At 41.4% G+C, this 26,457-nt stretch overlaps 1 long non-coding RNA gene across 1 annotated transcript in view; it reads right to left on the minus strand.

Moving 5' to 3' along the window:
• Positions 1 to 5,703: 5,703 nt before the first annotated feature.
• Positions 5,704 to 26,457, minus strand: part of LOC147712746 (uncharacterized) — a 76,211-nt gene continuing 55,457 nt past the window's right edge. Inside the window, exon 3 of the long non-coding RNA XR_015295769.1 lies at positions 5,704 to 5,832. This is a non-coding gene — a long non-coding RNA (uncharacterized LOC147712746). The remainder of the gene's footprint in view (positions 5,833 to 26,457) is intronic.

A 26,457-nucleotide genomic window follows, 5' to 3' on the forward strand; every position in this document is an offset into this window, starting at 1 on the left:
CCTTTGTGTAGTCCCCATTCCCACTAGGTGGTCATATTCCAATGCAGATCAGCCAGCAAATACACAATATCCACACCAAATCCCACTGAGATCTTAAAAGGCCATAATGTTTTCCTGTTCACACTAGTGAAAACCAATGCGTGATCCATGAATGCCCTGTGAATGCTTTCAGGCTTGGCAATAGTGATATTTTCACAATTATATATAAATTAAGAGACTGATCAATGCTGGCTTTTCCCTGCCTACAACCATATTGGATGGTAGCAAGTATCTGACCAGCCATCTCGTGATAAGAATACCCTACATGCAACTTTTATGGTTTAATCAAGTAGGGAGACAGGGAGATAACTGCATAGATCTTTCTTTTTACACATTTTTTAAAGATAGTTCGGATCACAGAATGCGACCAATAAGAGGGAATCCAACTTTTGACCACAGTCTTTAGAGGCAGGGTAAGCAAAGGGGCCCATAAATTGATATCCAAGTTAATTTAAACAGGAGAGACCCCATCAGGTCCTGGAGCTTTGTTCTTACTAAAATGGTCAATAACTTGTCTGACTTCCTGTAACTGAAAGAGAAGATTAAAAGGGACTGACTTGAGGGAAAGCTCTAAAACCTGCAATATAATCATGAATGGCCGGAGATTCACTGCTTGAAAAAACTTGGCAATTGATTATTTCCCAAAATATTTTCTCATGTTGTGAACTGGTGTATATATTATGTTGGTGTGTTATGTTACATTTGTGAGCTGCTGTGTGGTGTTTGTGCTGTGGTGTTCTCCATTCATGTTGTTATGTGAAACGTCAATATTGTGCAATGGATGTGTGGTTTCGATGTACCTTTTTTAATACTGCTGTGTAACGGGATTACTATACATCAATTATTACCAATAGGGCATGAAAAGGTGAGGTGTGTTAAATTAATTTATTATAATCATCATAATGCTGGCAGGACCCTCATGCGTTTATCTAGGACAAAGACCCCTCCTACTCAGTGGACACTTCATGGGAGTTTTGGTATTAGACACTGACCTTTACCCTACATTGGGGAACTTGCACATCATTTGGGACATAACTGTTATGAACCTGTATGACAGTTCAAGTTAAAGTGATATAAACTAGTATGGGAAAAGTATGTCAATTCAGACTATATTGTTTATATCATACAATCACTGTCAACCTTTAGACATAGATAACAGAGAACGTGTCTCAGACGTATGTCACCTTAGGTATTTGTCAAGGTCATTGTCTGAATGATTTTATGCTTTAATGAGTTTCTTGAAATATATGGACATGCAGGATCTAGGTCAAGGGTTGACAGGCTAACGTAATGATTGGCCCCAAAATGGAGACTGATCTTTGGGTCTTTACAATGTCCTCGGCTTGCATGTCTGAACATGGAGTGGTTGAGTCAAAGGTGTGTGTAAGACCTTGATTTAAGGGAATTTGTTTAGTTAAAATACTTAAGTAAAATTGCCTAATGGGAGATATAAAAACTTTCATACCTATAAATGAATGAATAAAGTCAGCATAAACATTAAAAGAATATATATAAAATATCATAAAATATGTAAAACAGCATGAAATTATGCAGTAAGCTTTGTGTGAATGCTTCTTTTATGCCTAACATGTTTAAAGCGATTAAGATAAAGCTTTTATGTCATATAAAATACATTATCATAAAATACATTATCATATCATGACATCTATTAGGAAGAGAAGCATTTTGATAATCAAGCAGACCATGCATGATAAAAAAAATGTTTTGACAGTTTCTCTTCTTCATGACGCAGTTTATGGAGACAGATTTCTCTGCATTTTTCTTGTCAAATTAGAGGGCGTCTCTTAGATGTCATATGTGGATATTTGAATGGCATCAGGTTCACAAGCAACATGTGAGTGTTTGATGAGACAGATGGGTGACACAGGCATGTCACTGGTGTCTCATAAGGTGGAAGGATCAGGGTAATGAAACAGTTGTTGTGGTTCTCACGCAGTGAGAGGCGGTTAGAGTAAATCCTCAAAAAAAACTAGAGAACAAAGAATGAAAATGAAAACATTATAGTATCAATCCGGACACAGCTGTAAATCTAGTCCCCAAACCAGAGCTGATGTTCTTAGAAAAGTGCACAATACCAGTTGTAGGACATGTGTTGAAAATGTACAGTATCAGTAAAAAGAGTTGGGTATTTTGTTGTATTAGCCTCTGAGTTTCCTAAGTACTTATGGCTGTTCACAAATCATAAGTCTCTGCTGCAGAACTAACAAATATCTCTATTTGTAGTAACACTGCAACCAGTTCTCTAATGTTGTCAAAATGCATGTCTTTTTTATCAATTCTAGGCCAAGGAACACTTTTGATTACATGTTACGGTGGTAAGTACAAGGTTCTTTCAGAATAGTGGATCTTTTCTTCAACTAAAACCCAAACTTTTGGACCCAACCATCAGTAGATGTTGAAACCTTCTCTTCACCAGTGGTGGTTTCCAAATGCTTCACATTAGACAGCTTTTCTCTTGCCCCCTGAAAGTTCTGGAAGACATTCAAATGTTGGTCCAGCTCTAATTTTCCCTGTAACCTTCCTCTGATTATCTAGGCCAAGTATGTACAAAGGTACTCCGAGCACCTCATATAGAGTACACTCTTCCTGAACTCAATTAGGCAAGTTATGTAATGCTCTCTGAACTCCATACAGATGATTATACGAACTGAGATGTGAACTAGGTACTGTAGAAGTCAGGGCTTTTATGAGCATGCCGTTAGCATTATCGATTAACCCATAACTCCTTGCTTGATACAGACTGCTGAATTGTACACATACTCCTAGAGCAGATGTAGCATCCCTATAAGCCGTAGAGGCAAATGCAGGACTATAGTCGGAATAAAAGGTATGAACTGCTCCTATGGATATTAGACACTGCAAATCCTTTACCAATGCTGGAACACCTACTTTTGTCTGAGGTCACACCCCTAAAAATCTAGAACATGAATCTGTTGCCACCAATATGCTTTTAAATTGGTTATCAGAATTTCTTTGCCCAACATGGTCCAAATATAGAATCCTAATTGGTGAGGGGAGTTAGCGCAGGTCTTCTAACAGTAGAATCTTTAATCGGTTGACAAAAATCACATTGTCAAATATAATGTCTGAACTATTTATATAAACACAGTCACCAGTAGTGTTTCAGTGACATTGCTTTGGTTTCATTTATCTCAGCATGTGCCGACACCAGCCCCTAATGGGCTACTGTGATTAAGTCTAATCTGGACAGCTTATTTGGAGTCATCCTGTCTCCCACTCAGGGCATAACAAACACAGGAATATCATTTGACGGGACAGTTTATGAGTAAGTGAGAGGAAAGCTAGATGAGGCATTTTATGCTGTATTTTTGCCTGTATTGTAGCGTACCATTGAAGAGCTACAGATGCAGTGCTTAATTTGTGCTGGTGCTTTCCCGTGCTCAGTACCAGGACTTTTTTCCAAGGGCTGTTGAATTATTTTCCCTCTCTGGGCATTGGGCAGCCCTACTAAGTACCACCCATCAGGGATTGGAATAATATATTTTAGTGCTGGTAACCGCACCATGGCACTAAAATGCATTAGTCACACATTCACATCTACCCGAATTGAATGCAAATAAAGTCCTGTCGCCAGCACATAATTAAATAAGTAGAGCGCTGCTGCTGCGCTCCCCATGCAATTCGTTTAGCTGCCTTGGAGAATCTGCTCTGCATGGGACAGGCCCAGCTCACGTGGATTCAGTGCTGCTTTCCATGTTTTTCACAGAAATCGCACATTCCTGTTGAATGTCCAGCCTGGATTCATAATTTTCTTAACTGCTGCGCCTGACCGAACAAGTGGTGCTGTTTACAGCCCATTCTGATTAGAGTGGGCATTGCCACCTCAAACCAAGCACTCCTGCTCTATGGCCTGCTGGTGCAGCAGCCCCTGGAAATCAAGGTTTCGCCAGCCCGTCAGGCCTCTGTTGTGGCTGGCACAGGCCGGCGCATGAGCACTCTTGTCTTGCCACCAGGAATTGCTGCTGCTGCCGGAGGAATTACAGTAAGGAACAGCCATGACCTTCTTGACATGTGCCACCCTGATTGCCCTCCTTCTTTTGGAGGTTTGCTGGCGGCTTTGCCAGTCACGGTGAGAGCTGGCGCTGAGTGTCTTAAGACAGAGTCAAGACTCTGAAGATGGTGTCCCACGCCATGCCCTCTCACAGCAAGTTAAATCTAAGTTAAATCTATTGCTGCATATTAGATGCAAAGCAGTAGAGGACTATATGCAGAGAAGAGAGCCAGCATTGTCTCCAGTACATCATCATGGCAGTCAGAGCAGCTGCTTGAGGTGAGGGACTCCACAGACTACAGCTACATCGACCATCCCAAGGCAGCAGGCATTATTTACCCACCACTGTCAGTGACTCCTCTTGGTAAGTCAAAGATAACATTGTGATTAATGTTCCTGCTGGAGAGGGATTAGAGGTTTGTGTAGTGCAAGTTTTAACTCACCAGTAGTACAAGGGGTTGACATGCCAGCTGCTAAGAATGTGTATTTTGCATGTCACAAAACTGTATTTTATGTGGAAAGTTCATTAGGTTACTGCTTTGTAACAGAGATCCATTGAGTTACTTATAATTCATAAATTACAATCCTATTCCACACAGTGGCCTAAAAACTGTCATTAGTTAGTTTGCGTAAAAATGCATTCTTATTAGTAAAGACAACCCCAATGACTGGTACATTTTAAACCCTGAGTTTGTGCTTTTCCAGACCACTTTTAAAATATAATGCCTACCTATCTATAGGTGACTTGATTCCACACCTTGTAATCCTCACTGTTTTATTTTTTATTTCCTAGCATGATTCATTCTTTCTGTACAATGTGTCTGTGGTATAAAGTGTTCTGGCACTCTGCACTGGTGTGAGCAGCGCTATAAACTAAATAAAATGTTTGTGAGAGAGGAACTAAACTATGGAGAGATAAGAGGCACTAATGGAGAGTGGTAATAAAGGAATCTGTGGAGAAGGAAGTCATTGGAGGAAGCACAAAAAACGTTTATTACACTGGGCACCGCCTGTGCTAATGCCAGCTCTTAAAGAGAGTCAGTGATGTCTGTCACTGTACTGTTCGACATGGATAGTTGTGTCTAATTCGGAAAGTGTTGCACTTGGTCAGTCCGGGCAGGTAGTAGGTGGAGCCGGGGGGATGGGTGTGGCCTCCCAAAAACTTTTTGGGAGCACCTGCACTTAATATTTTAAAAATTAAGCACTGTACAGATGTGGTGGTACGATCTGCGTTCACATATGAAAAGGACACAACTCAACTTGCTGAGCCCCATGGAGCAAACCAGAGACCCTCAACCCAGGCACCTCAACACCTCTAGAAGAAATTATTGAAAGCACCTTTGAGCTAGAAATCTTAGCTGGACTTTCAGAAACTGATACCTCTGTATTGCCTACTTATTCAAAAAATAAGATAGTACATTTAAAAAACAATTTAACATGTAATATGCAGGAAAATACTCCTGATTAATGCTTACTGTTGCCTGTATGATGCATTATTGGAGATATGGAACGTAAAGCTTACACTTTTAAACGACTATACTATTTTAGTCGCTCCACTACCTCAAGAATCAGAGGAACAATCAGTAGACACAGGTATAACACAACCTGCTAGAAGGGGCAAACACATTCATAGAAGACTTTTTGCCTGCAGAAACATTGCTTCTAGGTGGTGTTGTTCAGTCATTGTTAGCCCTACAAATGATCTGGACACAATCATACATTTTGGTGGTTTGAAGAAATACATGCCGGTAGTGCAGCACCTACAAAATAAGAAAACAAAATCTGTTAATACACAGTTAGTGTCAATGATTGCAAATATAGTTAACAGGAAAGATGGTTTAGACAAGAATAATAACATTGTTCTTTTATTGAGAGAGTCAAACAAATTACTGATGCTGTATCAAATGTATCAAATGGAAGCAATGGATTGCAATATGATAATTTAAATCATACAAGCTAGCATCATCATATTCTGTTCCGATTAGTTGGATTCATAAGATCTATTTACAGGCTGATGCATGCTACAGCTACTTCATCAAGGCACATGGTCAACATGCAGGTCGAGATGGGTCACTATTGTGGGGATGTTGCAGGTTGGCTGGTTCAGGTGACCAGTGCTTTAGAGAATATCCAAACTGCAAGCATGTCTGTAATAGGTTAAGTATGTGGCTGTGAAAGTGAAAAGGTCTCAAGGCTCAGTAGGGTCTCTGCATTAGAAACCATGAGTATGCATCAAACTCCCAAACAAACTTCTGAAAGTGGTGTATGAGGCACACATCATGTTGAATACAAAGTAAGATCCACCATTGTGAAAGGGAGGAAGAATAATTATAACATATGTTCACTACTACTGTAGTATGGTCCATTAGGGTCATTGTTGACATTGCTAAGTTAGCATGAACTCTGCCACCATGATGCTGCTTTTGCGCATGTTACTTCATGACTTTATTTTGCAAGACTCTGTTTGTGCATTTCACATGAGAACTGTCTGCATTCTGCATTCTATGCTTCTTGCTGTAGTTTAGCCTGAACACTCTGTGCATGGTCTATAAACAATGTACCTTGTTAATCTGTTCTGGTCAGTCCCTAGCACTTAGACAAAACATGCTACACAGCTGCAGATGCTGGAAACCGGTGCTTTGATATTATGGGATGGCATGTTGGTTTAATACACACTTGGAGAGGGACCTTTGCAGGGAGAAGAACTCTGCAGTTCCTATGATGTAAAAACTACAGTGTAGGCACTTATGTATGGGTTCTGCTGCCAAAGCCCCGGGATCTTCCTTTATATAATGAAACCTCTTCTAGTCAAGGGGAGGGTTTATGCGTTTTAGGTTTATGCGTTTGCTACTGGTAGTGGCTGGTATACTGCATTTTAGAGCACAATAGTTAAAATAAACATTTTAAACTATGTCAGTGACTCTGATTATTTTAATTTGGACAAGTACGAGTGAGTGAGCAAAGGGGTACGTCTTTCTACCATGATTCCTGAGGGAGTCAGGAGTGTTGTGTTCTGAGTTGTCTAATAATTTGTAGCTTTGTGATTATGTAGGAGCATGAATGAGACACTACAGCTGGTCGGTTCTGGGATTATGGGTACTTTGGTGGTAGGAAGGCTTAGCCTCTACACACCAATGTCCTGTTTTCCTGCTCATAGTTCTGTGTGTGCAGAATCCCCGCAACACTACTTATTATATTTGTTTCACTTAAAAAGGTTTCAATCTGTAAACTTATTTTATTTCTGTAATAACAATCTGAATAATGTTTGATAATCAAAAATATATATTTTTTCAATTTGTTTTTAGTTCGGAATCATGCAGCCATCAGCATACATTTAATTTGCACGTTGATACGTTGTTCGCAAATGATGTCAAAACAAGCACAGTTCGTGCAATTAAGAACCCTCCTTGGATCAATAATGCCATCGGGTCAATCCAGGATTCGGACAACAAATGACATCATGAGGTACATTCACGAATGCTGGGAGTGCTGAACAACCCAGATGAATTAAATAGTTGTCATTATGACATAAAACATGTAAAAAAAAAGAACAAAAAAATGTAGGCAGCAATTCATAGAGAAACTATAATACACGTATACCCAAAACATAGAGACAGGCTAAGTATACATCAGAGTCCACCCCACTCTTTCCCCAGGATGGACCCACAGTGCATTAGATAACATGTTGACTAGACCATGACATGAGGCAACTGATCCGGTCCATGGCCATCCAGTGACATGGATTTGTCAGGGGTTTAACCACTATCGCAATGTTTTCACATGAAAACATCACCCCACCCACGGGGAGGGTCCTCTAATGATCCAGCTTGCCTACCACAATCTGCAAGGATCAACTAGCTACTCCCAACACACACATCAGACCGTTCCTCCCATCCGGTGATAGTCAATTGGAGAGGGCCTCAGGTATTGTCCGTGTCTGTGTTCTGGAGCTTCCCATCTGAGATAAGGCCTCCAAGTCCCCACATAGTTGCCCAGCCTATTGTAACTTCTCCAGCATGGACCCCCAAGTCTCAAAATCACAGTCAGTATTTTCATTAGTGTAGACTAAGCGCAGACAGCGCTCCTCAACAAGTCCCCATTTGCGCATGTCTGTTCTCCATGTAGTCAGCCTAGAGTGTGCAGGGTTCGTTTAATGGATTGCAATTCGGAGTTTGGCCAAAACAAGTCTCAGTATGGTAAATTTAAGTTGCATTCAATTCCTTGATTTGGGGACCGGCAGAACCCTGAGAAGACAGTGATTAACCGAGGCCTCAACATGAATTCCATCATCATTAAAAATATTAAGCAAAAACATAAATCCCAAAAAGGGTTATGCAAAAGTTATGTTAAAAGCAACATTGTTGTGTGGTTTTACTTTTTACATTTAATTGCCCAACTTACTCAAACATTTTTTTGAATGATCTCTGCATGTCATTCTTCTCCTGCCTTGGAGTCATCTTGAGGGTGATTTCATGGTATTGGCACGTCATTTTAATCTGAATCTGGCTCAGACAAGATTACAGGTATTCCTCTTTCTTCAACTATGCTGTGCAATATAGTTTATGTTGCTAGTATCTTGCAGTGGAAACAAGATTTCAACAAGCAGAAATTGCTTTCAATTACAGTACGTCATGATTATGGGCAGCATTGCAGGAGCACTCACTTGGAATTGCAGGTTTCAGATAGAGGGTGAATGTCAAAGAAAGCAAAGCATAAACACTGTCTACTAGAAAGTTAAAGCTTAGAAGTATAAGAAACATAATTGATGAACATATCTACAAAATGCCTCTGTAAATATGTTTACCTTACCAGGTAAAGGTCCATCAACAAATTCTCTGCGTTGACTGAATGTATAAATCCCACTCTGCTAAACATTAAGGAGTCATGGATACTATCATTGAAATGTTGCAACTATATCTGTAATTAAGTTAAATGCAATTCAAACAACTTAAATGTGTGTTTTTCCTCTCTCTCTCTCTCTCTCTCTTTCTCTCTCTCTCTCTCTCTCTCTCTCTCTCTCTCTCTCTCTCTCTCTCTCGCTCTCTCTCTCTCTCTCTCTCTCTCTCTCTCTCTCTCTCTCTCTCTCTCTCTTTCTATCTATCTATATATGTATGTAACCTACTGGCGGTCGCCAGTAGGTAGTTATAGTTAGGACCTTGTTCCAGCAGGAAAAGTGTTAGGACCATATGTATCATCATCACCATTTGCGATTTCTAAATAGCGAATTTTAAGGAATCGCTATTTAGAAATCGCTAAATGGTATGTATGTACCAAATCGCTATTTTTTAGCGATTTCCAATTATTCCTTATTTGCGAATTCGCAATTTGCGAATTCGCAAATAAGGAATAATTTCCCATTAATTTCTATGGGCCAGGAGGCCCATAGAAATGACTGTGAAATAATTCTCAATTCGCGAATTCGCAATTTGCTAATCGCTATTTGAGGATTATTTCAAGGGTGCAGGGGTGTCTCAAGGACACCCTGCTGCACCCCTGTAAATTACATGTGTGTGCATATGGGAATGTATGTGCGTCATATGCCACCCTCACAAATTCACAATTGTGCATATTTACAAGAAATCGCAAATTACCACCAACTACAAGTTGGTGGTAATTAGCGATTTCTAAACCTGAAATCGCAATTTTGAAAAGCTTCATACATAGCATTTAAGGAATCGCAAAATTGTGATTCCTTAAATGCTTAAGCAAAATAAGGAATCACAATTTGTTGCGATTCCTTATTTTGCTAATTTTTCAAACATTCCAAAATCGGTAAAAAGGCCGTTTGCGATTCGCTAAGGCTGAAATCCTAGGCGTTGTTTGACGAATATTTGCAAAATTTTCAAAACCAATACAAGAGGGGTCAGAGAAAAAGGGAGTCCCAAATGCTTTTTCTCCACATTAATTACCATGGGAAACTTGATGCAGCTACAACCCAAACTGCTGAACAGAATAAAAACCAATTTGACAGAAAGGTAGCTCTTGGCCTGGAGAGCACTCTTTTTGTTAAACGGTATAAATCTGTTCAGTTGTGCCTGAGAAATATACATTTTTTTTCAGATATACAACTGTGGCCATGGAAGATAAGATAACCCTCCTTATCTCGAGCCTGTGATCTGATTGGCTGCCAACACTTCGAACCAGGAATGTTGCAGAAACGTTTAGTATGGAAACTAAGATTAAGCAGAATGGGGTAAGGGTTGAAAGTTAAATGTGCTTTTAACCCGTTCCGTGCTCCTGTCGGCCAACGGCCGACGGGAGCACTCCCTCTCTGGTGGTACTAAAGACCGTTGGCCGATGTAGCCCCATCCACCCTTCAGAAGGCCTGCACCGCGGCGGAATGTTCGCCGCGGTAAACGAGTTAAAATATGAAACAGAAAGTTATATATATATATATATTTATATATATCCCAACACCAAGTTTCGGCAAGCGATGAGCCTCAATGGCGGCGGGCAACGCGGCAGGGACGCCACTCCCGTATATCCAACCAACTCCAGTTCATGCAAATAAATCCACACAGGTGCCGCGGCCTCTGTTATTAAACGCTTTTTATTTAATTTTGCAACGGGTGCCCACCGCGTTTCGCTGTTTTGCTGTCAATCACAGCTTGTTTATGGGTGGAGTTTTACCGATACAATGTTATATTTAAAGTGATAGAGACTAGTTCCGCCTTCAATCAATAGAAACAGTGAAAAGACTCCAGTGTTAATTTTAAGCAATCCAAAACAATGAAGTTCCGTGAATTTTAACTTAAACCATAATTGTGATAAAACATTTAAATGTTGAGAATTAACAGTGCAAATGATTTTCATGAAAAGTATTTTGCTCCAGTGGGCATCGCTTCACTTTGCCTTGTTAAGCCTGCTTCGAAAAACGCTACAAAGTAATTTGATAGAAGTACTGCCCCAGTGGGCTTCATAATTCATAAACAGACATAACTTGCAACATACTGCAATTTGTGACACGCTTTCTATCAGCTTTCAACATTTAATGCATTTGAAAATAAAATCCTGCTCGAGTGAGCAGAAACATATTTCATTTTCCGGATCTTCCAATCTGTCATATAGTTCTTTCTGCAATGGAAACAACATATAATTTCTGATTTAGTGCCGAGGAACTCTCTCTTAGTGAATTAAAAACAATCAGTTAAAACATCATCAAAGAACAAATAGACGCAAAGGTTCAGACACAAAAAATAAATTATTAACTTCTTATCTCAGATGAATTGCCAGTTCTTCTTCGTCAAAATTTAACCCTGTAGGCATCATAGTGTTAAACCTTATGATCATCTTAGACTCAAGTTTCCTCAACTCGATAGTGCAATTCCCCCCTCTTTCCCTTTGGGGCACTGAATCTAACACACAGAATTTGAGGAGATTTTGGTTTTTGCTGTGTACTTCATGGAAATGGTGAGCAACCGGGTACTGCCTATCATTTTTGGAAATTGCTCTTAGGTGTTCAAGAACTCGTAATTTGACTTTCTTGGTAGTGCTCCCTATATAATAGAGATCACAGGGACATCTCAACGCATACACTGCGAACTCCGTATCACAGGAAAAGTGTCTAGCAATTTTGAAAGCTGGCTTGTCTCTCCTCAGTTTTACAGTTTTGCGGTTCTGACTGTACTTGCATGCCTTGCACCTCATGCAAGTAAAAAAACCTTCAACAGGGTTCTTCCTCTTGCTCTCCTTTATTGAGCTAGTTGTCAAAGTATCTTTTAATGACTTACAGCGTCTGAAAGTGATAGATGGGTATAATCCCACATGCACATTGAGGTCCTCATCTGTTCTCAATACTTCCCAGAATTTATTTAAACTTTTCCGTACCTCCCAAGCCTGGTTGTGGTAAGTTGTAATAAACCTGAGTTTTTTTATCTGTTTCCTTACTTTCTTTGGATTTATTCAAAAGCTCGTCCCTGTTAAGGTTCTTTTCCTTTTCAACTGACGCTAAAATAGTGTCTTCTTTATACCCCCTATCTCTAAATCTGTTGCACATTCTTTCCTCTTCTTTATTATAGTCCTCATTCGAGCTACAATTGCATTTAGCGCGCAAGAGTTCTCCAAACGGGATACTAGCAACCAGATTTCTGGGGTGACAACTTTGAGAGAGTAACAGACTGTTGCCAGCTGTCTTTTTCCTGTGGAGTCTGCTGTGTATTGCATTTTTCTCAATAAATATTTCAAGGTCCAAGAAAACAATTTTTTCTTTACTGCTCTGGCTAGTTAACTGTAGATTGTAGTTATTCACATTAAGTACTTGGACGAATTCATAAGCTTTCACTTGATCTCCCTTCCAAATACAAAAAAATTCATCTATGTACCTTGTCCAGAGGACGACGTGGTCTTGGTACAATGTGATGTTCCGGACCACCTGCTCCTCCCACCAGCTGAGGTAAAGACCTGCAAAGCTGGGGGCGAAGCAGGTCCCCATTGCCGTCCCCTGGGTTTGTCTGCACAAAATTTTGTCAAAGATGACAAAATTATTTTTCAAACAAATAGAAATCATATCCAGTAACATCTCTGTATGAACCAGATATGACAATGATCTTTGCTTTAAGAAGTGTCTGCAAGCGTCAACTCCAGCATTCTGTGGAATGCTTGTATAAAGGCTACACACATACATGCTTAAGAGCTGGTAATTTTCTTGCCTCTCTATCCCCTTGATTTTGTTTAAAAAATCCCCTGTGTCTTTTATGTAGTCCGGTAGGTTCTGCACATATGGCTGTAGGAAACAATCTACATATTTTGATACATTTTCTAATGTGCTGCCCCTGGATGACACTATCAGTCTACCTGGTGGTCTAGTGGCATTTTTATGTATTTTGGGCAGGAGGTATAGTGCAGGAATTTTCGGGTCCTTACAATATAAATACATGTATTCACTGTGCTCCAATAATTCTTATTCCCTCCAAAGTTTCAGATTGTCAAAAATCATTCTATTTGACTCATCATTCTCTGATTTACTTGCCATACTGTATTTAGTTACATCATTCAATTGTTTTAAGCCTTCCACAATATACATATGTAGTGGCCAACCCACCACCCGTTGCAAAATTACATAAAAAGCATTTAATAACAGAGGTCGCGGCACCAGTGTGGATTCATTGCATGAACTGGAGTTGGTTGGATATATAAATATTATATATATACTCGAGCAAATTCCTTCAATTAGGAAGACGCCGCAGACCATTTCAACGATTAGCTTCAGTTATTTATTTACTGTAGGTTTTCCCCACCTACGCATTTCGGACATATACTGTTCCGGGTCACGGTTAACAAACATTTGTCTGTCATTTGTGTTCATTATTTGTACTAGAGACTCCAAGTGGCATATTATGGTGCATTATGGGCTCAGTAGTGAATATGCATTGCTTGCTATCAAGCTTATCTTCGTATTAAGAAGACCAGTGTCCGGCAGTTCACAAGACCAAGGGGGAATCAGTCCACTCCACGCACAGAACAAGAACAGTTTACAGTTGTGAATGCTACAAGCCTAGAGACTGCCTATGAATTGGCACACAAACTAGAAGATATAGAACAAACAAACACACAAGTAATAATAAAAATGGAAATCCGAATTGGCTCACACTCTAAAACCAATCTTAAGATAAAGTCCAAATTCTGCCCTGTCTTAAACCCAGGCAACCGCATAGACATCTACCATGACCTAGTTGTGGCGGAACTAGAAGTCACAACAAATAGCAAAGAAAATGTTACCAAGAAGGAACGATCAGCGCTAAAAGCCCTCCAGACAAACCCTCTAATAGAAATAAAACCGGCAGACAAAGGGGGCAACATAGTCATCCAAAATAAAACAGAGTATCTGGAAGAGGCCAATGGCCAACTGAACAACATGACAAATTACAAACTACTACAACGTAATCCAACCGTTGAAATGATGAATGGCTTACATAAATTAATCAGTGTTTGGCAAGAAAAGGGATTGATCAGCAATGAAGAAAAGAACTATCTCACTGTATCACATCAAATAATCCCCACAATTTATTTCCTGCCGAAAATTCATAAGACACTGCATAATCCACCTGCCCAGCCTATAATATCTAGCTGTGGCTCTTTGTGTGAAACCATTGCATCATATGTGAATCACTTCCTAGCACCCATTGTCCCAACAATGAGTTCTTTTTTTAAAGATACTGGGGACTTTCTTAGGAACATCATGGACACGGAGTGGCATCCTGAGTATTGGTTGGCCACGATAGATAACGTGTCCCTGTACACGTCAATACAACACGACGTGGGACTAACAGCAATTAAGTACTTCTTGAAACAAAGGCCAATATATGAGCTAAGACATACAAACATGTTGTTAGACATGATAACATTTTGCCTAACCAACAATGTGTTCCTCTTCAATAAAAACATATATGCACAGGTATGCAGCTGTGCTATGGGCGTGTACTTCTATCCATGCTATGCCAAACTCACCATTGTTGGTGGGAGAAGAACATAGCTTGGAGAGAGGAAAATGAACAATACACCACAGATGTAGTATTGTGGCTCAGGTTCATCGATGACCTGTTCCTCTTATGGCAAGGTCCGAAAGAAAAACTGATCAAGTAGATTGAAATTCTAAATGAAAATGAAGTGGGAATAAAGTTTACTTATAACATCCAGAAAACAGAAATAGACTTTTTAGATACAAAGGTCTATGTAAAGAATAACAAACTAGAGACGACAGTTTTTAGAAAGAAGACTTCCACAAACAGCGTACTATATGGCACAAGTTTTCACCCTACATCATTGAAGCAAAACATCCCATATGGTGAATTTTTGCGTATGAAACGGAAACGGAACTGCACGGAAGATATAGAAATGGAAAATAAATTCAAAGAAACCAAAGATCGGTTCATCACCCGCGGATACAAACATGCTGACATACTACGAGGAGATCAGAGAGCAAGAACAAAAACAAGGGCAGAAATGCTTATACACAAAACAAAGAAACCAAACGAGATGACGACAAACCGCGACTAATTCTCACATATTCAAAAGAGAGCTTAAAGATATGGCACATTCTGACCAAATACTGGAGTGTACCGAAAAAAAGATACAGAAATTGGCTCCCTGATAGGAGACAGACCACTAATATCTTTCCGTAAAGCTCCGTCAATTCAAGATACTTTGGTCAACAGTCACTTAAAAAAAATCAAACCAGCATGGGTTCACCAAATGTCAATCGTGTAAAGCTTGTAAAGTTGGCCAAAACTTGAAAAGCTTGAAAGATTCAAGAGGAAGAAACTTTGAGACTAGAGAGAAAATAAGTTGTGAATCACAGTTTGTTGTGTATCAATTACAATGCTTCTGTGGTATGAAAAGAAAAGTTACAATGTCCCTAAAGTCAAAGATGCCCGTGGGAATGATCACCCGGGATTTAGTACCCACTACACTTAATTTGATTTGTAGACGCAACCACCAAGTATATATAAAGATGTTATCTAAATCACAACAAATCAAATATCTATCAATCTTAGACTGGAAAACAGCATGCAGTTATAACAATCACTCAGAAACAATTTCATGTGTATTTGTGACAGGTTAAAGCACTACAACAAAATTAGTTTAAAAATTGAACATACATTTATTACACTTCTAGACAAGTTAAAATGTTATGGTTTTTATACAATTGTAGAATACATCATGTTTTACGAATATTACAAAATATTACATAATACATTAAAAATGTTCAATTTTTAAACTAATTTTGTTGTAGTGCTTTAACCTGTCACAAATACACATTTTTGAACATGGACTTGAATCGTTACAGTCTGCAAAGTTGAATTCAAAGAAAAGTAACATTGAGAGACATGTGAATGAGATAATGTTTTTAATGCTTATTTTTGTTATCCTAGTATAAGATGACTGGGAGACCGGCACTAACGAAACAATGGGGGCAAATTCAGATACAGGCACTCATCCACTACTGACACTCGGACACTCAGTCGACAATTGTCAATGAATGAGCGTAACTAGACGTAAAATGCATTTATGAGGCTGACTAATTACACGGCAGCCTCAACCATGCACATTTCACACGCTGACTAATTATAAGCGGTGAAGAATTCCCCCTTGGTCTCGTGAACTGCCGGACACCGGTCTTCTTAATAGAAGATAATCTTGATAGCAAGCAATGCATATTTCACTACTGAGCCCATAACGCACCATAATATGCCACATGGAGTCTCTAGTACAAATAATGAACACAAATGACAGACAAATGTTTGTTAACCGTGACCAAGGACAGTATATGTCCTAAACAAATAGGTGGGGAAAACCTAAAGTAAATAAATAACTGAAGCTAATCGTTGAAGTGGTGTGCGGCGTCTTCTTAATTAAAGGAATTTGCTTGTGTATATTTTGCGAGGCTGTGCCGAACCTCGCCGTCAGCACCAGCTAAAAGTTGCTCGTGATATATATATATATATATATATATATATATATATCATCCAAAAGTGTCCAAAAGTTTGGATAAGCACACAGCGGCAAGCAAACAGAGCTTCATAGCAAAGTTCTTTATTCAGCAAAACAGCAGCGCTTCCGGATATTTCATGTGCCTTTTCCCTACGCGTTTCGGAGCTCATTGCTCCTTGATCGCAGGTTGGCTTGCTTCATAACAGATGCGCATAGGGCGAGTACCGTAATTGGCTACTATATGGCCCTCAATGGCCGCATACAATCGATGGCCTTCTGGAAATTGTAGTCCTTAGCGCTAAAATAATACCTTCAATAGGTTCTGCAATTGTTGTCAATCCCTTCATAGAGCCTCCGATCGCGTTGCTTTCTTTAATCCATGAACAAACTTGCCTCTCTGTTATCATAATGTTTGTAGATCCAACACCAACAGTCCATTCTTCTCAGTAGGCGGTGCTGCCTCCTTGGCCCGGAGAGAGAAGGTTTCTCTTTCAAAAACCAAAGCAGTGTGCTATGGCCATAGCAAACAGCAGTGTCCTGGGGTAGGCACCCCGGGACACTGCAGGAGCCGGCCTTGGGGGGTGGCGGTCCCCAGGGCCACCACAAGGCTCCAGGAAGGGGGAGCCCCCGTCCTAACAGTTAAAAGCCCCGGGGGGGGGTGGTCCCGGGGCTGGGGGGTCCATCACTGACCCCCTATTTTGAATATTAGAGCCCCGGGGAGGTGGCGATCCCAAGGGCGTTTCGGGGGCTTAAGCCCCACCCACACAGGTTTTTTAAAACATTTTATTTTTAAAAAAAGAAGCCCCGGGGGGTGGCAGGCCCCGGGGCTGTTTTGGGGCCGTGAATCCCTACATACATAATATTAAAGCCCCGGGGGTAGCGGTTCCCGGGGCTGGCTGGCCCCTCTGGGCCCCCCATTATTATAAAAAAAGAATCCTGGGGGTTGGCGGTCCCCGGGGCTGCGGGAGGGCCCCCCGCATATGTAACGTGAAAGCCCCTATGGGCCCCCCATTTTAATAAACTAAAATGCCCCTGGGATTTGGCCCACCCAGGGGCTAATTACCAAAAAAGCGGCTTCAGGTTTTTATTTTTCGCTGGATACACGTACCTACGCGTATCCCGCAATTAAAAAATATATATTATTTTGCCTTGGGGGTCCTTGTGGGAACCCCTGAGCAGGCCTAGGGGGTCTGAGTGTTTCTACCCTGCGCCCTTTTCACGTTTCTTTGGTTCTACAGAGGGACAAGATGGCTGCCAACACTTCCTGGTTTGGAGTGCTGACAGCCAATAAGCATAAAGCTCGTTCTCGGGAGGGTACGCGTACTGTACGCGTACCGTACTTCATCTATAGATATATCTATGATTTTACATTTGATTTTCTCAGGAACTATTGAACGGATTTACACCATTTAACAAAAAGCATGATCTGCAGGCCAAACTCTACCTTTTTGCCAAATTTGGTGTAATTCCGTTCAGCAGTTCAGGCTGTAGCCGTGTCTGAAGGTCCCTATGGAAAATTGCATGGGAAAACACGTTTTAGGTCCCCGATTTTTTCTAAGCCACTGCTTGACGAAGCACCCCAAAGTTTCAGGATAGGAGCAGAGCGGAGCACCCCATCTTCTTGGAGAATTTAGCGAAGATTTGTCGACCGGTGCCAAAGTTATTCCAAATAGAATGTTGCGGATTTCCTATGGAATCTAGGTCCTAACTAAAACTACCTACTGGCAACCGGCAGTAGGATATATATTTATATGTATATATATATATACATATATTATTGTAATGTAATGTAATGTATGTGGTCTTGTAATATATATTAATCCATTTATAGAGCGCATAGTTACATCAACGGTGTGTCCCCATGCTAAACAGACTCACTGAAAGGAAGAAAAGCAAAATCTGCTGCTCTTACCACAGTTGTGGAGGATCTCTAAGCTGCTGAGTATAATAACAAGGGGACATATTATCAAGGGGGTTTATCTCCGCTTTTTTGGCTTTAAAAGCCAAGAAAGCGGAGATAAAACTATCTCCCTATTACCTAGCTGTCGCTAACACCAGTTAGCGACAGCTAGTAGGAGATAGCGACCATCTTGGGCCCCACTTTGCATGTCAGTGATATTTATCACTAATGACATGCAAAGTGGGCGTGCCAAGATGTTAGCGACTGAAAACAGTCGCTAACATCGCTATCTCCTATTACCAACTTTTGGAGATATTCGTGCTAAGCGCGAATATCTCCAAAAGCTAACACCTGCCCTGAGCAGTTCTTAGCCATGTTATCCAATGGGAGGTGGATAACATGGCTAAGAGCATTAGCTCGGCAATGCATGAATATCGCTGACTTTTCAGCAATATTAATGCATTGCGGCAATTTTTATCGCATTTGGAGTAAACCTTGGTAATACCAAGGTTTATTTGCGGTAAAAATCGCCGCAGCACAGCGGTAAATTTTTGTCTCTAACCAAGCAATAGCGATAATTATCGCTATTGCTTGGTAATATGCCCCCACATTTTTAAGTATCAACGAAACCTGGTTTTGCATGACTCCATTCTTAGGTCCTCCGGCAGTGAATTCCACGTTTTAGCCACAAGATATCTGAAAGAGTGTGCCCCATTCTGGCTTTATTAATTCCTGGTACATTCACCAACGCTCTATCCTTGGATCTTAAAATCCGGCTCGGGGAATATAGAGATATTAGACAGTATAGGCATTGTAGGTTTTTCTTTGAAAGAATTCGATGACAGTAAAACATAGCTTTGAATATAATTCTTTTCTCAACTGGCAACCAGTGCAGTCCTGCCAAGGCTTTCTTTGTTGAATCTCTTCTCGGAATTCCTAGCACTAAGCGAGCGGCTGCATTCTGCACTGACTGAAGTTTTGCGAGCCCCCTTTTAGATGCCCCAGATATAGTACATTGCCGTAGTCTAGTTGAGAGGTCACTAAGGCATGTACAATGGTATTCCTAGCATTTGATGGTTGTAAGTCGAGAAGCTTTCTTAGAATTTTTTGTTTTCCAAAGCATTTCCTAACAACTCTCCGAATTTGAATGTCGAATGATATTCCAGAATCAAACCATAGCTGAGGTTTTTCACTTCTGTTATTGGGCTAGGTAGTTGTTTTGGGACTCAGTATCGATCCCTGTGGGACTCCCTGAGGTAGAGGGATGCTCTTAGACAGGTGTGATTGTTTGGCAGCTTGGACGCTATGTGAAGAAAGAAAGGATGCCAACCATCGCAATGCAGAACTTCTGATCTGCATTCCTCTAATCTTTGAAGGAGCAGCCCGTGTGTGACGGTATCAAAGGCCACATTGAGGTCCAACAGGATCATTGCAACCGTCTGCCCTTCATCCACGTATTTTCTCATTGTGTCTGTGGCCAAGAGTAGTGCTGATTCTGTACAGTAAGCAACTCGAAGTCCGATTGGGATGGATGCAGTAAATCATTCTTCATGATATGATTCGTTAGCTGCTTATTCACTACTTTTTCCGCAATATGCTTGTAAATTGAGTTCTCCCAAGTCAGTAGTATGTTTAGAAGTTGTAGTGTAGTTCCTATATTCCCAGTAGGCTCTGCGCATTGGAATAATATATCCTATAGATTTGATGTAGGACTTAGGTCAATAGGTCTCTTTTGAATATACTAAACTTAAAAGTGAGTGCCAGCTAGCTCAGAGGTCACTAGAAACTTTCTCAAATTCACAGGAAGGGATTAGTTTCTGACAACCGCATAAACATGATAACTTTGTTTCCCAAGAATAAGAATATATCTCTCAGAGTCGTGGAAATAATAGATAACTAGTTCACTCAGTCAATCGTGCATGCTTCATTTATACAGAGTTGCAGAGAAATAGAGATACGGGCGTTTTCAATAAAAGGTTTATTGAACAGTGTTCTCTCATGCAAAAGAGTTGACCTGCTATATTCGTTAGACAGAATACAAAGTATAATGCGTACAGCGAGAATAGTATTATGAAATAATACTGTAAGAGCATTGTATGGTTTCTAAGCCATATAATAATACATACATAAATACCATAGACTAAATACTCAACTGGTGCTTCTAAAATACGCCTACCCCAATGTACCTAACCTAGGTCTATTGCGAGGGAGGAAGTAAGTATGGTCTTTAACATAGGTTTAGTTCTTGCCAAGAATCTACCAAAGGTTTCTCTAGGTTCTAATCAGCTTCATACCTTGTTAGAATGAAGGAGGTCTGGTATCTCTTTCTCGGGACTCGATTTCCCAACACCCCGCAAGGGGAGTCAGAAACACTGGAGCAGCTTCCTGATCAGTGCGTCAGCTAAAGAGTCGGCTACCTTCGGCACTTGCTGTAGTGAGCTGCGTCAGGCAAGTAGGTTGTCGAACTGCTCCGAACCACCTTGCTTTGCTATAGCAAGTGAAGGTATATTTATACCTTTTAGGTGTTTAGGAATGCCATGTTTGACGTAAAGTCGGGCATATGAACGTCATGAATGAACCCCTGGGGAATATTTGTTCATTGTAAAGTAACTGAGTTCTTTGAGAAATCAACATTCAAGAAAGAGAAAGTCCCTAACAGCTTAAGCTGGTTTTCCCAAGAAATCGTTGTGACGTTTGGCGAACGGATGTTATGTTATGTTATGTTATGTTATGTTATGTTATGTTATCGATATTTGTTGTGCGCACAGCTGCTCCAGCGAAGGAGCGTCCTGGCGCAGTGACAAGGTAGGACATAACATAACAGGAACCGAACAGAAAAGGCCACTAAAAAGACTGACTAAAACAGGAAAGTTTTGATAGCTTTGGGGAAAAGCATAAGGTCCTCCAACGGCGAATTTCGACCTGCAGGGAGTTCCAGATGGTTGCAGCTTTAACACTGAAGGAGCGTCCACCCGCACGGCAAAGCCTGAATCTAGGGACCACAGCGAGAGCCTGGCCATGAGAACGAAGGGTATGTGTAGGAACGTAAAAGGACAGGGAGCTAGACATGATTTGGGGGCCTATACCTTTCAGAATTTTAAAGGTCAAACACAGGACCTTAAACTGGATTTGCTTTCTCACTGGAAGCCAGTGCAAGGAGCGAAGGACATTTGATACAGGACAAAATCTGGGCAGGCCAACAATCGCTCTAGCCGCAGCATTTTGTACCCGTTGTAAGCGGGTAATTTCTTCCAGATTAGCTCCCACCAGGAGAGAGCTGCCATAATCCAGGCGAGAGATGATAGTGGCCTGGATTACCAGCTGCCTAGTTGGGGCATCAAAAAATTTAAGGACAGGTCTTAAGCCCCTGAGGGGGCCAAAACAGCACGCTGCTGTTTTCTTAGTGTGGCCAACAAAGGTAAGACCAGCGTCCAGCCAGACTCCTAGGTTTTTCAGTTCCGACACCGGAGTCGGAGTTGGTCCCAACTCTGCCGGCCACCATTGGTCACCCCATAATTCCACTCTCTTTCCGACAATCATAACTTCTGTCTTGGTGGCATTGAGCTGGAGACAGTTCCCCGTCAGTCAGCTGGCCACCGCCTTCAGTCCATCCTGGAACCTGGGGGCATCTTGTTTCGCATCCCCGCTGAGGGTAACCCCCAGCTGAGTGTCGTCGGCATATGAGACCAAGGTCAGGCCCCACTGCCTAGCGACCTCAGCCAGCGGTCTCACGTATAGATTGAATAACGTGGGACTCAGTGAGGATCCCTGCGGTACCCCCATGGCCAGCGGCTGGAAATTGGACTTGAAGGGAGGGATGGCCACACAGAAGGAACGATTGTCAAGAAAGGAGCGGAACCACTGCAAAGCCTGGCCCCCTACGCCAATCTCCTCGAGCCGGTGCAAAAGGATACTATGGGACAACGTGTCGAAGGCGGCGCTGAGGTCTAATAATATCAGCGCCGCCGTCTGACCAGCATCCAACACCGCTCGTAGATGCTCTACCATCACGAGGAGGGCGGTTTCCGTGCTGTGTCCAGCACGGAAGCCATTCTGCGTAGGGTCAAGAGCATTGGTCCGGACGAGATGTTCTGACAAGGCCAGATTAACATAAGCCTCCGTTATCTTCGCCGGCCAGGGTAACAGTGAAATAGGGCGGTAACTTTTGGGCTTCGAGGGGTCCAGGGTGGGTTTTTTGATGATAGGGGAAACCACTGCCTGCTTCCATTTAGTTGGAACCACACCCGAATCCAGTGAGCGGTTGACTAAGGAACATACAGCAGAACGTCCCAAAAAAGCCTGATCTCTAAAAAGAGCAGGTCTTACTGGATCCGATGGAGAGCCAGATTTGACCTGCGAGGCAAGTTTGTCAAACCTCTCCGGAAGCAGTGGAGGAAAAGAATGCAGGGTAAGGTGGCTTGAAACCCCATCTGAGACTCCCAGGTCAGTCCCCATACTAGGGAAGGCCCGGTAAATAGCCTGGACCTTTCCCAAGAAGTAAGAGGCCAGGGACTCGCAGTGGGAGGTAGACCCCACAGCCACAGAGGAAGTCCGCTTCGCCAAAAGATCTTTCACGGCCTAGGATGGTCTTTGATGGGTTTGAGCTGTTACGGAATTCAGCAGCATAAAATGCCGCCCGGGCCCGACAGATGGCCCGGTGGTAGATCTTGACGGAAGCAACATATGCGGCTTTCAAATCAGCCTCATAAGACTTCCGCCATGCTCTCTCCGCCCATCTGCAGATACCCTTCAAGGCACGTAAAGCACTATCATACCAGGGGCTCGACTCTCTGGTACTGATTTTACTCGAAACAATGGGAATCAGAGAGTCCAAGGCCCCGGTAATCCAAGTGCAAAAATGGTCCTAGCCCGCTTCCACATCCTTAAATGGGCCCAACGGCACTACCGCTAAGAGACGGTGAAGATCATTTAACCTAAGTTTATTCCAATGCCTCCTGGATACCCTACTGACCGAAGGGATGGAAGGGGTCACGGGTAAGGGGCATTGGATGGGCACCAAAAAATGATCTGTCCATCCTAACGGGGAGATGGATATAACCTCAGTCTCCGCCAGATTGGAAAAGAAGGGGTCCAGAATATGTCCCCCTACATGAGTGGGCTGAAACACCTGCTGGGAGAGTTGAACAGCCTCTAAGTCAGCAAGGATGCTACGTACCGTCGAGTTAGTCGGAGTATCGAAATGTAGGTTCAGATCGCCCAAGATGGAATAATTAGCATCTTGGGCGATGGAAGTAGCCATGCCTGCATTTGGGTATCATGGGCTATGCCTAAATAAGGGCTTGATTTCTATGCCTATATAAGGGCAACATGAATACTACCTATATACAATGATGTGTACCATGATGTGTTAAAAACTCGCCCAAAACACATAAAAATGCAATGGTACTGGTTGTACACAAAAAGAGAATGTGTGCTGTACGCATTTAAAGCAATGTTTCATTCTAAGCATATATGTTGACATTTGTAAATGCTGTCTGAATGAATCATGAAAATACATTTATAAAATGGCTCGTAAATACAGAAGAAAAAAGCTGAAACAAATGTATGTCAGATTTACATAAACTGTTTGAATGTGGACAAGAACAAATATTGTCTTGTTTTCAAAGATTTCTAGTTCTCTATGAATAGTTCAACTTTAAGCAGATTATTTTTTGCCAAAAAATGAAAAATACAAATTTGGAAAAAGAAAAAGTTAATCATAGAAAAAAAGAGTCCCAAAGTTAGAACTTTTTTAGAAAAATGAAGGTCGAATTCAGAGTCTCTCAAAACACTGTGTGCCAAACCAAAAGTCAATGTTATTGTTTGGAGAAAACATCAAAACTTCTAAGTCTGTAAAGAATGTGTCTACCATTGTAGGTGAGAGTTGGATTACCTCGTAAGAAGATCAACCGCACATAGATGTGAAGCATCACCGTCAGCATTGGTCTCATTAGCAATGTTCATAATGGATAGTACCTGTGTGCCGGTTTCCTCTCGTACCTCACCGTCAGCATTTTGTGTCTTCGCGATCTCAATGAATGCTGTCATCAGATTTGGTAGCCGCTGGGGACAACACAGTGCATGGGCCGTTACTGATTCAAGCAAAGTATCAACATCCGTTGGCATGACTGATGGGAGTGTGAGACAGGTGTCTGACACACATTCTTCTCCGCATAGCAGGCAGCGTAACACAGGTAGGATGCAATCTTGCCAAGTTGGTCTGAATGACAGAAACCATGTGGTATTTAATTCTCTTACACGAGTTAATCCCAAAATTTGGACGATGCGCTCACAACACTTCATCACCAGTAGAGTTGTCTCCACGGTGATCTGGGTGTCGCTTGTGGATTGACTTGCCATATCGCAGCAGTAGTAGCAAAAATACTATCCCTGCAGTGAGACCCAAAATGAGAGGAAATCCACCAAAACACAGAGTGCACGAAGTTTGGAAATATTCCTAGGACTGCTTCAAAGGGTGCTAATAGTCCTGAAAAAACTGTCCTAAATAAATGTACAATACCACTCGTATCAGACATGTTTAAGATACGACTTAACATTTTCTGAGAAATGTATAGGGCAATTTGTAGTTAAGAGTGCATGTATCTCGACAGAAGTCCTTGTGACTTGCAAATCATAGGTCTCTTTGTCAGAGGTCAGTTGCACAGTTTTCTGTAAAAGAATGGCTTTCATTCTGCTTAAAGTATCAATTCGTATAGAAGAGATCTTCTATGAGGGCCATAAAGTCGACTCCCGGTCTGTCTTGGTTTTAGGAAACAAAACTTCCAATCAGCAAGTGACCCTGGCAGACATAGTTACGAGATATGCTAAACCTGGCAACATGCCACAGCAGCTGTAATCATTCAACATGAGGTAACTTCCATTAAAAAGCTGTCCAAAAATTGGATCAATCACTGCAGCTGGCGAATCTTGCAAGTGGCAGGATAAGTTGGTAGAAGAACCATTGCAGGCCCCGTGTAAATTAATACCCTGACAAAGGATAGAACCGCTTAGTGCGTTTTCACAATTTTTACCACTTAGAAAAACTTATTTCCCCCCACTCCAACATCTGTGTGTGTATGGTATTTCCCAGGATGTCTTGATGTATTCTTTACCCAACCTTTCATTTGTGCCTGCTTGTATATGTTTTAGTCAATACTAAAAATGGAAAATTGTAACAGGTGGAGTGATTATTCCGTGTATTATCCATTCAATGGCTGGTTTTTCAGCGACTGTAAATGGCAATCTTTCCAGTTTTTCAATGCTCAGCACTGTATAGTCTGCTCCCCTCTGTGCAAGTTTGATCTGTTTATCAGTGAGATTGAATTTTGAAAACAGTGACGTAGTATTGATTAAACGCCAAGGCACAAAGCCTGAATGAAGGTTTTGCAATGTCCAGCCTAATAGTATGATAGAACTTAATTGCGACTGACCATGTTGCAGCATGACCAAGTCCTGTTCAACTTTAGTGTATGGCAGAGGATACTATGCTGTCCAAAGAATATATTTTGGACGAAAGAGTTGTTAACCCATTGTCAACTACAGAGAGAGATTTCTCTAAATTAATACAATCAATTTCTCGTATTCTGTCTGCAGTCTCTGCTTGCGTAATCTTCCATGCTTCATTATAAGCAGCATAGACACCAGCATATATAAAACATGTATGATGCGGTTGTCTTGGTCCTAGCAAGAATTCTCTAAGATCAGCACCATCTTTAATTCAAGATAAGTCTTGTTTACATCCTTGAGTGTAGATCTATGTAACCTTTCAAGGCACAGTTTCCCTACACTGTTTGTTGCTACTATTCCTGGATGTTGTCTCTGAACATATCTTGGATCTGGCATAGTGAATTTGAACCCTTGTGTTTTATTCAGGAATCTATCTTGACAGTTGGTTGAGTCTGTGTGGCTAGATTAACCATTTCTTCCAATCTGGATCTGTTCTGTTGTGATGCAAAATAGTATGTACGTCGACCTCCCACTCTGAAGTGTTATCACTAACAGGTGTAGGTGTAGTTTTGGACGGATTGTTTAGGTCTTTTATCTTGGCTAACCCAAG

The sequence above is a fragment of the Lissotriton vulgaris genome, chromosome 5 (assembly GCF_964263255.1).
Source record: "Lissotriton vulgaris chromosome 5, aLisVul1.2, whole genome shotgun sequence".
NCBI classification, from domain to species: domain Eukaryota; kingdom Metazoa; phylum Chordata; class Amphibia; order Caudata; family Salamandridae; genus Lissotriton; species Lissotriton vulgaris.